The sequence below is a fragment of the Sinohyriopsis cumingii genome, unplaced genomic scaffold (genome assembly GCF_028554795.1).
Source record: "Sinohyriopsis cumingii isolate HCF-2022 unplaced genomic scaffold, ASM2855479v2 utg002479l, whole genome shotgun sequence".
Lineage (NCBI taxonomy): Eukaryota > Metazoa > Mollusca > Bivalvia > Unionida > Unionidae > Sinohyriopsis > Sinohyriopsis cumingii.
Genome location: NW_028316224.1, coordinates 143,988 through 156,130, shown reverse-complemented (window position 1 = coordinate 156,130; position 12,143 = coordinate 143,988). Strand labels below are relative to the sequence as shown.

The following is a 12,143-nucleotide window of genomic DNA, read 5'->3' as shown; positions in this document are numbered from 1 at the left end:
CCAAACACCTTAATGTGAACTTAGCCCATCTAAACCAATGTACCATAATGTGAACTTAGCCCATCTAAACCAAGAAAAGAATAATGTGATATTGGCTCATATAAACAAAAACACCTTAATGCTATCTTAGCCAATCTAAACCAACCGACTTAATTTATTTTTATAAAGAATACAAAGTGAAAATTTAAATACTTTTCAGCATTATAAATGAAATCACAAATAGTCCATGAAAAGTTATATGACAAGTCCAAAAGGGTAGTGTTCCAAATGAATGCCAGTGGTTTTCTGAATGAAGTCCAATTTTGAATGTGCTGATGTAATAACAATCTTGACGTGTGGCGATGATGTAATTTAGAATGTCCTTGAATGAATTCATAATAGTCCCAAAATATCGATTTTTGATATTTGGACATTAGTATTGGGGTGTATGGACATATTTGTTTTGCTTATCAAAACGTTGGAAATCGCCGACACCATGCGGTATCGGCATAGGCTGCTTACTAGCCACAGGGGGCTCGTATCATTGCTTACAATGAAACTATCAGTCGTACATATAGTATAAAATGTATGACTGTCAGTTCAATTGTGAGCAACGATGCGAGCCCCTGTGCTTACTAGCCTGCCATGCAAACTTGACCGACCTTTCATCGAGATATACCTGCATGAAATCGAGAGAAATACGATTTATTTTCTCAGAAATAATTCCGAGTATAACATCATTTGTCGTTAATGAAGCTGACTGACGAAAGAAAACGACAACCTTGATGAAATTTGACACGGAACTCGCCATTGTATTACTATTCAAATGACTGCACAAATATGGCAACCTACATGTCAGTGACATCGGCGATCAAATAATCTCTTGCTTCTTTACAGATTGAAACTGAAGGGATGTATTGTCGTAAGCAGAGCTCTCCCCTGTCTCTAATATATATATATATGTGTGTGTGTGTGTGTGTGTGTGTGTGTGCGTGTGTGTGTAATATATCTTTGTAACGACGAAGAGACAACCTATATTAGTCTTAAATTTGTACATACAAATGTCTACGGCCATACCACGTTGAAAACACCGGTTCTCGTCCGATCACCGAAGTTAAGCAAGGTCGGGCCCGGTTAGTACTTGGATGGGTGACCGCCTGGGAATACCGGGTGCTGTAGGCATTTTTTAAATTTTTTTTTGGTTCCATCCTCACTGTGAGGATATGCGATCATATATGGCCAATATTTCTTGTTCACAAATCTGGTGCAAATTTTTCAGTTTCCTCTACCTCCAGGATCGAAATGGGCCGCCTCGTATGCCGTCCAGATCCTCCAAATTTCTTCTGATATTCCGGATTCAGCCTATAGCGAATAATTGCAACGTATGCAATCGATGTCTTTCATTTTGGATACTTGTCTGTGGTATTTCTTATTCAATAATTGATAGATATATTTGGAATGTATTATTTTTAATTATTTTAATTTATTTACCTGTTTTTAGCAGGGCACCAGTCTATCAGTGTGAAACTTGGCATCCCTTAGCGAATACTTCGAATATGGGCCATTGACAAAATAAATTGGTGTATAAATCTCTGTTTTGATTACAGTAAGTTTGGATGGATGTTCCCTGCTTCCACTTCCTTGCACTTTCTGTGTTTCCACAACTTTAACGTTTCCGAGCTGCAAGACGATATCCGTTTCAAATCAGATTCGAGTCCGTCTTTAAAGGTAGCTCATAGGCTGATGTCGATTATTTACCTATTGAATTAGTCAGTTGATACAAGATAAATAATAATAATAATAATAATAATAATGCCCAAAAACAACAAAAATGAACTGAATCTTCGTTTAAATGCATTGTTATTTAAGTCCATTTGAAGGTGTAAACCTCCGGTTAAGCAACTAATGTCCGAGTCCGAAAATGCCTGAATTACAAATTTGAATAATGTATGAAGGCAGTTTATCTATATAAGTTTTAATAAGTACACTTTAATTACTAATTTTACACGGCACATAAACGTAAACGTCTGTACATCGGAAACGGTGAAGAGAGAAGCGAATATAAGTCTTAAATTTACACACACTTGTGTCTACGGCCATACCACGTTGAAAGCACCGGTTCTCGTCCGATCACCGAAGTTAAGCAACGTCGGGCCCGGTTAGTACTTGGATGGGTGACCGCCTGGGAATACCGGGTGCTGTAGACTCTAATTTTTTTTTTCTTTTATAACTAAAAACAGTTGAAGTTTTTCTTTCTTTCTTTTATTGTAACTAAATTTACTTTATTCAATATAAATAATAAATAGAGCAATTTCTCGACTTTCATTTTCTCTTTTTCCTTAACTTTCTTCAATAATTCGGATCCTAAAAAAATCAAGTATAGGACCTGAATATAGCAAATGTTGCTTTGCACTTCTCTGCTCTTGGTTTCGATCCTTACTACTGGAATATGCGATCATAGATGACCAGTATTTCTTATTAACAAATTCGGTTCAATTTATCCAGTTTCCTCTACTTTTACTACCACAACAAGCTGCCTCCTTTCACGTCGAAATACTTCCTTCAAGTTTCTTCTCATATATTCCTGGTGTAGTCTCTAGCGCAGAGTTGCAAAATATGCGATCAATGTCTTTCATTTTGGGTACTTATTTGTGGTATTTCTTATTCACTAATTGATTGATAAATATGGAATGTATGAATTGTGAGAATTTTTTATATTAATTTATTGATTGATTGATTTCTTTTACAGCAGGGCCTCAGTCTGCCAGTGGGAAAATTGGCATCCTGTAGCGAATACTGTAAATATGGGCCATTGGCTAAATAAATTGGGTTATAAAATTCTGTTTTGATTACAGTAAGTTTAGATAGATATTCCATGCTTCCACTTTCTGTATTTCCACAACGTTAACTTCTACAAGTTGCAAGAAGAGATCCTTTGCAAATCTGATAAGACCCTATTTTTAAAGTTAGCTTATAGGCCGGTGTCGCTTATTTTAACCAAATGATAGGACAGAAAGAGGAATAATAATAATAATAATAACAACAACAATAATGTCCTGAATCTGCATTTTAAGTCAATTTCAACATGGAATTCTCCCCTTATCTGGGTCAGAAAATGGATGAGGGACAAATATGAGTATCTGAGGCCAGTTTTGCTTCTTTTGGATTAGAACTTTGAATCAGTATACACTTTAGTTACTAATATTATACTGCACACAAACATTTGTACATCGGAAACGTTGAAGAGATGTGTGACTAATCAGCCCAAGAGTCTTGAAAACGCATCAAGACAACAAATTATGTTTTACAGTCGAAATGTTGTTCTCACTAGAACTGAAATCATTTAATTTCTACTTAAATGCCCGAAAAATTTACAATTAAAACTACAATAAATGTTTTATACCTAGTCCCGCACAGTGACGTTTATCTGATTCCCTGTACTCACCGAGAGCATTCTGTGTCATATGGATGCATATCAAATGAAGTGAAAAGTAATGGAATACTCGCTTTTTTATTTATCCCTATGCATCGTGGTGCCCACACCATGATGAGACGCTGTTTCAATAAACCTTTTTATATATGTTCTTTACTGTTCTTCCTTTTTCTTCTTGCTTTATCATACTGACACACGAGAGAGAGAGAGAGAGAGAGAGAGAGTATGCAACAAAGTTCGCATAACTTTATCAGCTATTAACATTAATTGTACTTCTGTGTAATTTTATTTTTAACGCGTTATCCTATAACGATTGCAAACAAGGGCAAAAACTCTACTGATCTTACTCGATAATTATACCATACTGAATTAATAAGTTTATCTCGTAAAAACGGATCATATATATATCCTGGGTGGCTGAGGGTGTTTTAAGATATGTGTGTGTCTTTTGTGATATATATATATATATATATATATATATATATATATATATATATATATATATATATATATATATATATATATATATATATATATATATATACGTTTGTGTGTGTACATACATACATACATACGTGTATTATTTACATATAGTCTTGGATAATTTTAATTATTGGGATATGGATTTTAGATATCAACAGATACAAAGGAAACAAACGTTTCAATACATATAATGACATTTTCTTAAATTCTACATTGTATCATATTGACCTACTACTTGCTAGGCAAGCTGACTTTTATAAAATTTGCAAACTCCTTATATATATTTAAACTTACTTTTAGTATTCAACCAGAAAATCAGTACAGTGCAGAAAGATTGAAAATATTATTTCTTTCATATATATATATATATATATATATATATATATATATATATATATATATATATATATATATATATATATATATATATGTGAGAGAGAGAGAGAGAGAGATGGGGGGATTCGGAATGGTTTAAACAGACTCTAAATTACACTGATAAAATGTACATCAGTCCAATGGTTAACATGATAGATTTCTATCAAGCTGGTTGCCCTATTGTACCCTTGAGCAAGACTACCCTCATTGCCTAATAAAACCAAGCAGTCTTTTGCCAGAACACCATAATGTGAACTTAGGCCATCTAAATCAAATTCCTATGTGAAATTTGCCAATATAAGCCTATACACTTTAATGCAAACTTAGCCAATCTGAACCAAATATCTTAATGGAAACTTAGCCAAACACCTTAATGTGAACTTAGCCCATCTAAACCAATGTACCATAATGTGAACTTAGCCCATCTAAACCAAGAAAAGAATAATGTGATATTGGCTCATATAAACAAAAACACCTTAATGCTATCTTAGCCAATCTAAACCAACCGACTTAATTTATTTTTATAAAGAATACAAAGTGAAAATTTAAATACTTTTCAGCATTATAAATGAAATCACAAATAGTCCATGAAAAGTTATATGACAAGTCCAAAAGGGTAGTGTTCCAAATGAATGCCAGTGGTTTTCTGAATGAAGTCCAATTTTGAATGTGCTGATGTAATAACAATCTTGACGTGTGGCGATGATGTAATTTAGAATGTCCTTGAATGAATTCATAATAGTCCCAAAATATCGATTTTTGATATTTGGACATTAGTATTGGGGTGTATGGACATATTTGTTTTGCTTATCAAAACGTTGGAAATCGCCGACACCATGCGGTATCGGCATAGGCTGCTTACTAGCCACAGGGGGCTCGTATCATTGCTTACAATGAAACTATCAGTCGTACATATAGTATAAAATGTATGACTGTCAGTTCAATTGTGAGCAACGATGCGAGCCCCTGTGCTTACTAGCCTGCCATGCAAACTTGACCGACCTTTCATCGAGATATACCTGCATGAAATCGAGAGAAATACGATTTATTTTCTCAGAAATAATTCCGAGTATAACATCATTTGTCGTTAATGAAGCTGACTGACGAAAGAAAACGACAACCTTGATGAAATTTGACACGGAACTCGCCATTGTATTACTATTCAAATGACTGCACAAATATGGCAACCTACATGTCAGTGACATCGGCGATCAAATAAGCTCTTGCTTCTTTACAGATTGAAACTGAAGGGATGTATTGTCGTAAGCAGAGCTCTCCCCTGTCTCTAATATATATATATATGTGTGTGTGTGTGTGTGTGTGTGTGTGTGTGCGTGTGTGTGTAATATATCTTTGTAACGACGAAGAGACAACCTATATTAGTCTTAAATTTGTACATACAAATGTCTACGGCCATACCACGTTGAAAACACCGGTTCTCGTCCGATCACCGAAGTTAAGCAAGGTCGGGCCCGGTTAGTACTTGGATGGGTGACCGCCTGGGAATACCGGGTGCTGTAGGCATTTTTTAAATTTTTTTTTGGTTCCATCCTCACTGTGAGGATATGCGATCATATATGGCCAATATTTCTTGTTCACAAATCTGGTGCAAATTTTTCAGTTTCCTCTACCTCCAGGATCGAAATGGGCCGCCTCGTATGCCGTCCAGATCCTCCAAATTTCTTCTGATATTCCGGATTCAGCCTATAGCGAATAATTGCAACGTATGCAATCGATGTCTTTCATTTTGGATACTTGTCTGTGGTATTTCTTATTCAATAATTGATAGATATATTTGGAATGTATTATTTTTAATTATTTTAATTTATTTACCTGTTTTTAGCAGGGCACCAGTCTATCAGTGTGAAACTTGGCATCCCTTAGCGAATACTTCGAATATGGGCCATTGACAAAATAAATTGGTGTATAAATCTCTGTTTTGATTACAGTAAGTTTGGATGGATGTTCCCTGCTTCCACTTCCTTGCACTTTCTGTGTTTCCACAACTTTAACGTTTCCGAGCTGCAAGACGATATCCGTTTCAAATCAGATTCGAGTCCGTCTTTAAAGGTAGCTCATAGGCTGATGTCGATTATTTACCTATTGAATTAGTCAGTTGATACAAGATAAATAATAATAATAATAATAATAATGCCCAAAAACAACAAAAATGAACTGAATCTTCGTTTAAATGCATTGTTATTTAAGTCCATTTGAAGGTGTAAACCTCCGGTTAAGCAACTAATGTCCGAGTCCGAAAATGCCTGAATTACAAATTTGAATAATGTATGAAGGCAGTTTATCTATATAAGTTTTAATAAGTACACTTTAATTACTAATTTTACACGGCACATAAACGTAAACGTCTGTACATCGGAAACGGTGAAGAGAGAAGCGAATATAAGTCTTAAATTTACACACACTTGTGTCTACGGCCATACCACGTTGAAAGCACCGGTTCTCGTCCGATCACCGAAGTTAAGCAACGTCGGGCCCGGTTAGTACTTGGATGGGTGACCGCCTGGGAATACCGGGTGCTGTAGACTCTAATTTTTTTTTTTCTTTTATAACTAAAAACAGTTGAAGTTTTTCTTTCTTTCTTTTATTGTAACTAAATTTACTTTATTCAATATAAATAATAAATAGAGCAATTTCTCGACTTTCATTTTCTCTTTTTCCTTAACTTTCTTCAATAATTCGGATCCTAAAAAAATCAAGTATAGGACCTGAATATAGCAAATGTTGCTTTGCACTTCTCTGCTCTTGGTTTCGATCCTTACTACTGGAATATGCGATCATAGATGACCAGTATTTCTTATTAACAAATTCGGTTCAATTTATCCAGTTTCCTCTACTTTTACTACCACAACAAGCTGCCTCCTTTCACGTCGAAATACTTCCTTCAAGTTTCTTCTCATATATTCCTGGTGTAGTCTCTAGCGCAGAGTTGCAAAATATGCGATCAATGTCTTTCATTTTGGGTACTTATTTGTGGTATTTCTTATTCACTAATTGATTGATAAATATGGAATGTATGAATTGTGAGAATTTTTTATATTAATTTATTGATTGATTGATTTCTTTTACAGCAGGGCCTCAGTCTGCCAGTGGGAAAATTGGCATCCTGTAGCGAATACTGTAAATATGGGCCATTGGCTAAATAAATTGGGTTATAAAATTCTGTTTTGATTACAGTAAGTTTAGATAGATATTCCATGCTTCCACTTTCTGTATTTCCACAACGTTAACTTCTACAAGTTGCAAGAAGAGATCCTTTGCAAATCTGATAAGACCCTATTTTTAAAGTTAGCTTATAGGCCGGTGTCGCTTATTTTAACCAAATGATAGGACAGAAAGAGGAATAATAATAATAATAATAACAACAACAATAATGTCCTGAATCTGCATTTTAAGTCAATTTCAACATGGAATTCTCCCCTTATCTGGGTCAGAAAATGGATGAGTGACAAATATGAGTATCTGAGGCCAGTTTTGCTTCTTTTGGATTAGAACTTTGAATCAGTATACACTTTAGTTACTAATATTATACTGCACACAAACATTTGTACATCGGAAACGTTGAAGAGATGTGTGACTAATCAGCCCAAGAGTCTTGAAAACGCATCAAGACAACAAATTATGTTTTACAGTCGAAATGTTGTTCTCACTAGAACTGAAATCATTTAATTTCTACTTAAATGCCCGAAAAATTTACAATTAAAACTACAATAAATGTTTTATACCTAGTCCCGCACAGTGACGTTTATCTGATTCCCTGTACTCACCGAGAGCATTCTGTGTCATATGGATGCATATCAAATGAAGTGAAAAGTAATGGAATACTCGCTTTTTTAATTTATCCCTATGCATCGTGGTGCCCACACCATGATGAGACGCTGTTTCAATAAACCTTTTTATATATGTTCTTTACTGTTCTTCCTTTTTCTTCTTGCTTTATCATACTGACACACGAGAGAGAGAGAGAGAGAGAGAGAGAGAGTATGAACAAAGTTCGCATAACTTTATCAGCTATTAACATTAATTGTACTTCTGTGTAATTTTATTTTTAACGCGTTATCCTATAACGATTGCAAACAAGGGCAAAAACTCTACTGATCTTACTCGATAATTATACCATACTGAATTAATAAGTTTATCTCGTAAAAACGGATCATATATATATCCTGGGTGGCTGAGGGTGTTTTAAGATATGTGTGTGTCTTTTGTGATATATATATATATATATATATATATATATATATATATATATATATATATATATATATATATATATACGTTTGTGTGTGTACATACATACATACATACGTGTATTATTTACATATAGTCTTGGATAATTTTAATTATTGGGATATGGATTTTAGATATCAACAGATACAAAGGAAACAAACGTTTCAATACATATAATGACATTTTCTTAAATTCTACATTGTATCATATTGACCTACTACTTGCTAGGCAAGCTGACTTTTATAAAATTTGCAAACTCCTTATATATATTTAAACTTACTTTTAGTATTCAACCAGAAAATCAGTACAGTGCAGAAAGATTGAAAATATTATTTCTTTCATATATATATATATATATATATATATATATATATATATATATATATATATATATATGTGAGAGAGAGAGAGAGAGAGATGGGGGGATTCGGAATGGTTTAAACAGACTCTAAATTACACTGATAAAATGTACATCAGTCCAATGGTTAACATGATAGATTTCTATCAAGCTGGTTGCCCTATTGTACCCTTGAGCAAGACTACCCTCATTGCCTAATAAAACCAAGCAGTCTTTTGCCAGAACACCATAATGTGAACTTAGGCCATCTAAATCAAATTCCTATGTGAAATTTGCCAATATAAGCCAATACACTTTAATGCAAACTTAGCCAATCTGAACCAAATATCTTAATGGAAACTTAGCCAAACACCTTAATGTGAACTTAGCCCATCTAAACCAATGTACCATAATGTGAACTTAGCCCATCTAAACCAAGAAAAGAATAATGTGATATTGGCTCATATAAACAAAAACACCTTAATGCTATCTTAGCCAATCTAAACCATCCGACTTAATTTATTTTTATAAAGAATACAAAGTGAAAATTTAAATACTTTTCAGCATTATAAATGAAATCACAAATAGTCCATGAAAAGTTATATGACAAGTCCAAAAGGGTAGTGTTCCAAATGAATGCCAGTGGTTTTCTGAATGAAGTCCAATTTTGAATGTGCTGATGTAATAACAATCTTGACGTGTGGCGATGATGTAATTTAGAATGTCCTTGAATGAATTCATAATAGTCCCAAAATAGCGATTTTTGATATTTGGACATTAGTATTGGGGTGTATGGACATATTTGTTTTGCTTATCAAAACGTTGGAAATCGCCGACACCATGCGGTATCGGCATAGGCTGCTTACTAGCCACAGGGGGCTCGTATCATTGCTTACAATGAAACTATCAGTCGTACATATAGTATAAAATGTATGACTGTCAGTTCAATTGTGAGCAACGATGCGAGCCCCTGTGCTTACTAGCCTGCCATGCAAACTTGACCGACCTTTCATCGAGATATACCTGCATGAAATCGAGAGAAATACGATTTATTTTCTCAGAAATAATTCCGAGTATAACATCATTTGTCGTTAATGAAGCTGACTGACGAAAGAAAACGACAACCTTGATGAAATTTGACACGGAACTCGCCATTGTATTACTATTCAAATGACTGCACAAATATGGCAACCTACATGTCAGTGACATCGGCGATCAAATAAGCTCTTGCTTCTTTACAGATTGAAACTGAAGGGATGTATTGTCGTAAGCAGAGCTCTCCCCTGTCTCTAATATATATATATATATGTGTGTGTGTGTGTGTGTGTGTGTGTGTGTGTGTGCGTGTGTGTGTAATATATCTTTGTAACGACGAAGAGACAACCTATATTAGTCTTAAATTTGTACATACAAATGTCTACGGCCATACCACGTTGAAAACACCGGTTCTCGTCCGATCACCGAAGTTAAGCAAGGTCGGGCCCGGTTAGTACTTGGATGGGTGACCGCCTGGGAATACCGGGTGCTGTAGGCATTTTTTAAATTTTTTTTTGGTTCCATCCTCACTGTGAGGATATGCGATCATATATGGCCAATATTTCTTGTTCACAAATCTGGTGCAAATTTTTCAGTTTCCTCTACCTCCAGGATCGAAATGGGCCGCCTCGTATGCCGTCCAGATCCTCCAAATTTCTTCTGATATTCCGGATTCAGCCTATAGCGAATAATTGCAACGTATGCAATCGATGTCTTTCATTTTGGATACTTGTCTGTGGTATTTCTTATTCAATAATTGATAGATATATTTGGAATGTATTATTTTTAATTATTTTAATTTATTTACCTGTTTTTAGCAGGGCACCAGTCTATCAGTGTGAAACTTGGCATCCCTTAGCGAATACTTCGAATATGGGCCATTGACAAAATAAATTGGTGTATAAATCTCTGTTTTGATTACAGTAAGTTTGGATGGATGTTCCCTGCTTCCACTTCCTTGCACTTTCTGTGTTTCCACAACTTTAACGTTTCCGAGCTGCAGGACGATATCCGTTTCAAATCAGATTCGAGTCCGTCTTTAAAGGTAGCTCATAGGCTGATGTCGATTATTTACCTATTGAATTAGTCAGTTGATACAAGATAAATAATAATAATAATAATAATAATGCCCAAAAACAACAAAAATGAACTGAATCTTCGTTTAAATGCATTGTTATTTAAGTCCATTTGAAGGTGTAAACCTCCGGTTAAGCAACTAATGTCCGAGTCCGAAAATGCCTGAATTACAAATTTGAATAATGTATGAAGGCAGTTTATCTATATAAGTTTTAATAAGTACACTTTAATTACTAATTTTACACGGCACATAAACGTAAACGTCTGTACATCGGAAACGGTGAAGAGAGAAGCGAATATAAGTCTTAAATTTACACACACTTGTGTCTACGGCCATACCACGTTGAAAGCACCGGTTCTCGTCCGATCACCGAAGTTAAGCAACGTCGGGCCCGGTTAGTACTTGGATGGGTGACCGCCTGGGAATACCGGGTGCTGTAGACTCTAATTTTTTTTTTTCTTTTATAACTAAAAACAGTTGAAGTTTTTCTTTCTTTCTTTTATTGTAACTAAATTTACTTTATTCAATATAAATAATAAATAGAGCAATTTCTCGACTTTCATTTTCTCTTTTTCCTTAACTTTCTTCAATAATTCGGATCCTAAAAAAATCAAGTATAGGACCTGAATATAGCAAATGTTGCTTTGCACTTCTCTGCTCTTGGTTTCGATCCTTACTACTGGAATATGCGATCATAGATGACCAGTATTTCTTATTAACAAATTCGGTTCAATTTATCCAGTTTCCTCTACTTTTACTACCACAACAAGCTGCCTCCTTTCACGTCGAAATACTTCCTTCAAGTTTCTTCTCATATATTCCTGGTGTAGTCTCTAGCGCAGAGTTGCAAAATATGCGATCAATGTCTTTCATTTTGGGTACTTATTTGTGGTATTTCTTATTCACTAATTGATTGATAAATATGGAATGTATGAATTGTGAGAATTTTTTATATTAATTTATTGATTGATTGATTTCTTTTACAGCAGGGCCTCAGTCTGCCAGTGGGAAAATTGGCATCCTGTAGCGAATACTGTAAATATGGGCCATTGGCTAAATAAATTGGGTTATAAAATTCTGTTTTGATTACAGTAAGTTTAGATAGATATTCCATGCTTCCACTTTCTGTATTTCCACAACGTTAACTTCTACAAGTTGCAAGAAGAGATCCTTTG

General features: G+C 34.7%; 6 non-coding genes across 6 annotated transcripts; all 6 read left to right on the top strand.

The window, feature by feature from the left end:
- The first annotated feature begins 1,042 nt into the window (after positions 1-1,042).
- Positions 1,043-1,161, top strand: LOC149770355 (5S ribosomal RNA). Its single transcript, XR_016418808.1, has one exon. It is a non-coding gene; the product is annotated as a 5S ribosomal RNA (ribosomal RNA).
- Positions 1,162-2,067: 906 nt separating this feature from the next.
- On the top strand, positions 2,068-2,186 carry LOC149770354 (5S ribosomal RNA). The gene has a single exon (XR_016418805.1). It is a non-coding gene; the product is annotated as a 5S ribosomal RNA (ribosomal RNA).
- A 3,489-nt stretch (positions 2,187-5,675) lies between these two features.
- LOC149770353 (5S ribosomal RNA) lies at positions 5,676-5,794 on the top strand. The gene has a single exon (XR_016418807.1). It is a non-coding gene; the product is annotated as a 5S ribosomal RNA (ribosomal RNA).
- Positions 5,795-6,697: 903 nt separating this feature from the next.
- Positions 6,698-6,816, top strand: LOC149770352 (5S ribosomal RNA). The gene has a single exon (XR_016418794.1). It is a non-coding gene; the product is annotated as a 5S ribosomal RNA (ribosomal RNA).
- Positions 6,817-10,270: 3,454 nt separating this feature from the next.
- On the top strand, positions 10,271-10,389 carry LOC149770351 (5S ribosomal RNA). Its single transcript, XR_016418806.1, has one exon. It is a non-coding gene; the product is annotated as a 5S ribosomal RNA (ribosomal RNA).
- Positions 10,390-11,292: 903 nt separating this feature from the next.
- On the top strand, positions 11,293-11,411 carry LOC149770350 (5S ribosomal RNA). Its single transcript, XR_016418783.1, has one exon. It is a non-coding gene; the product is annotated as a 5S ribosomal RNA (ribosomal RNA).
- Positions 11,412-12,143: the final 732 nt, after the last annotated feature.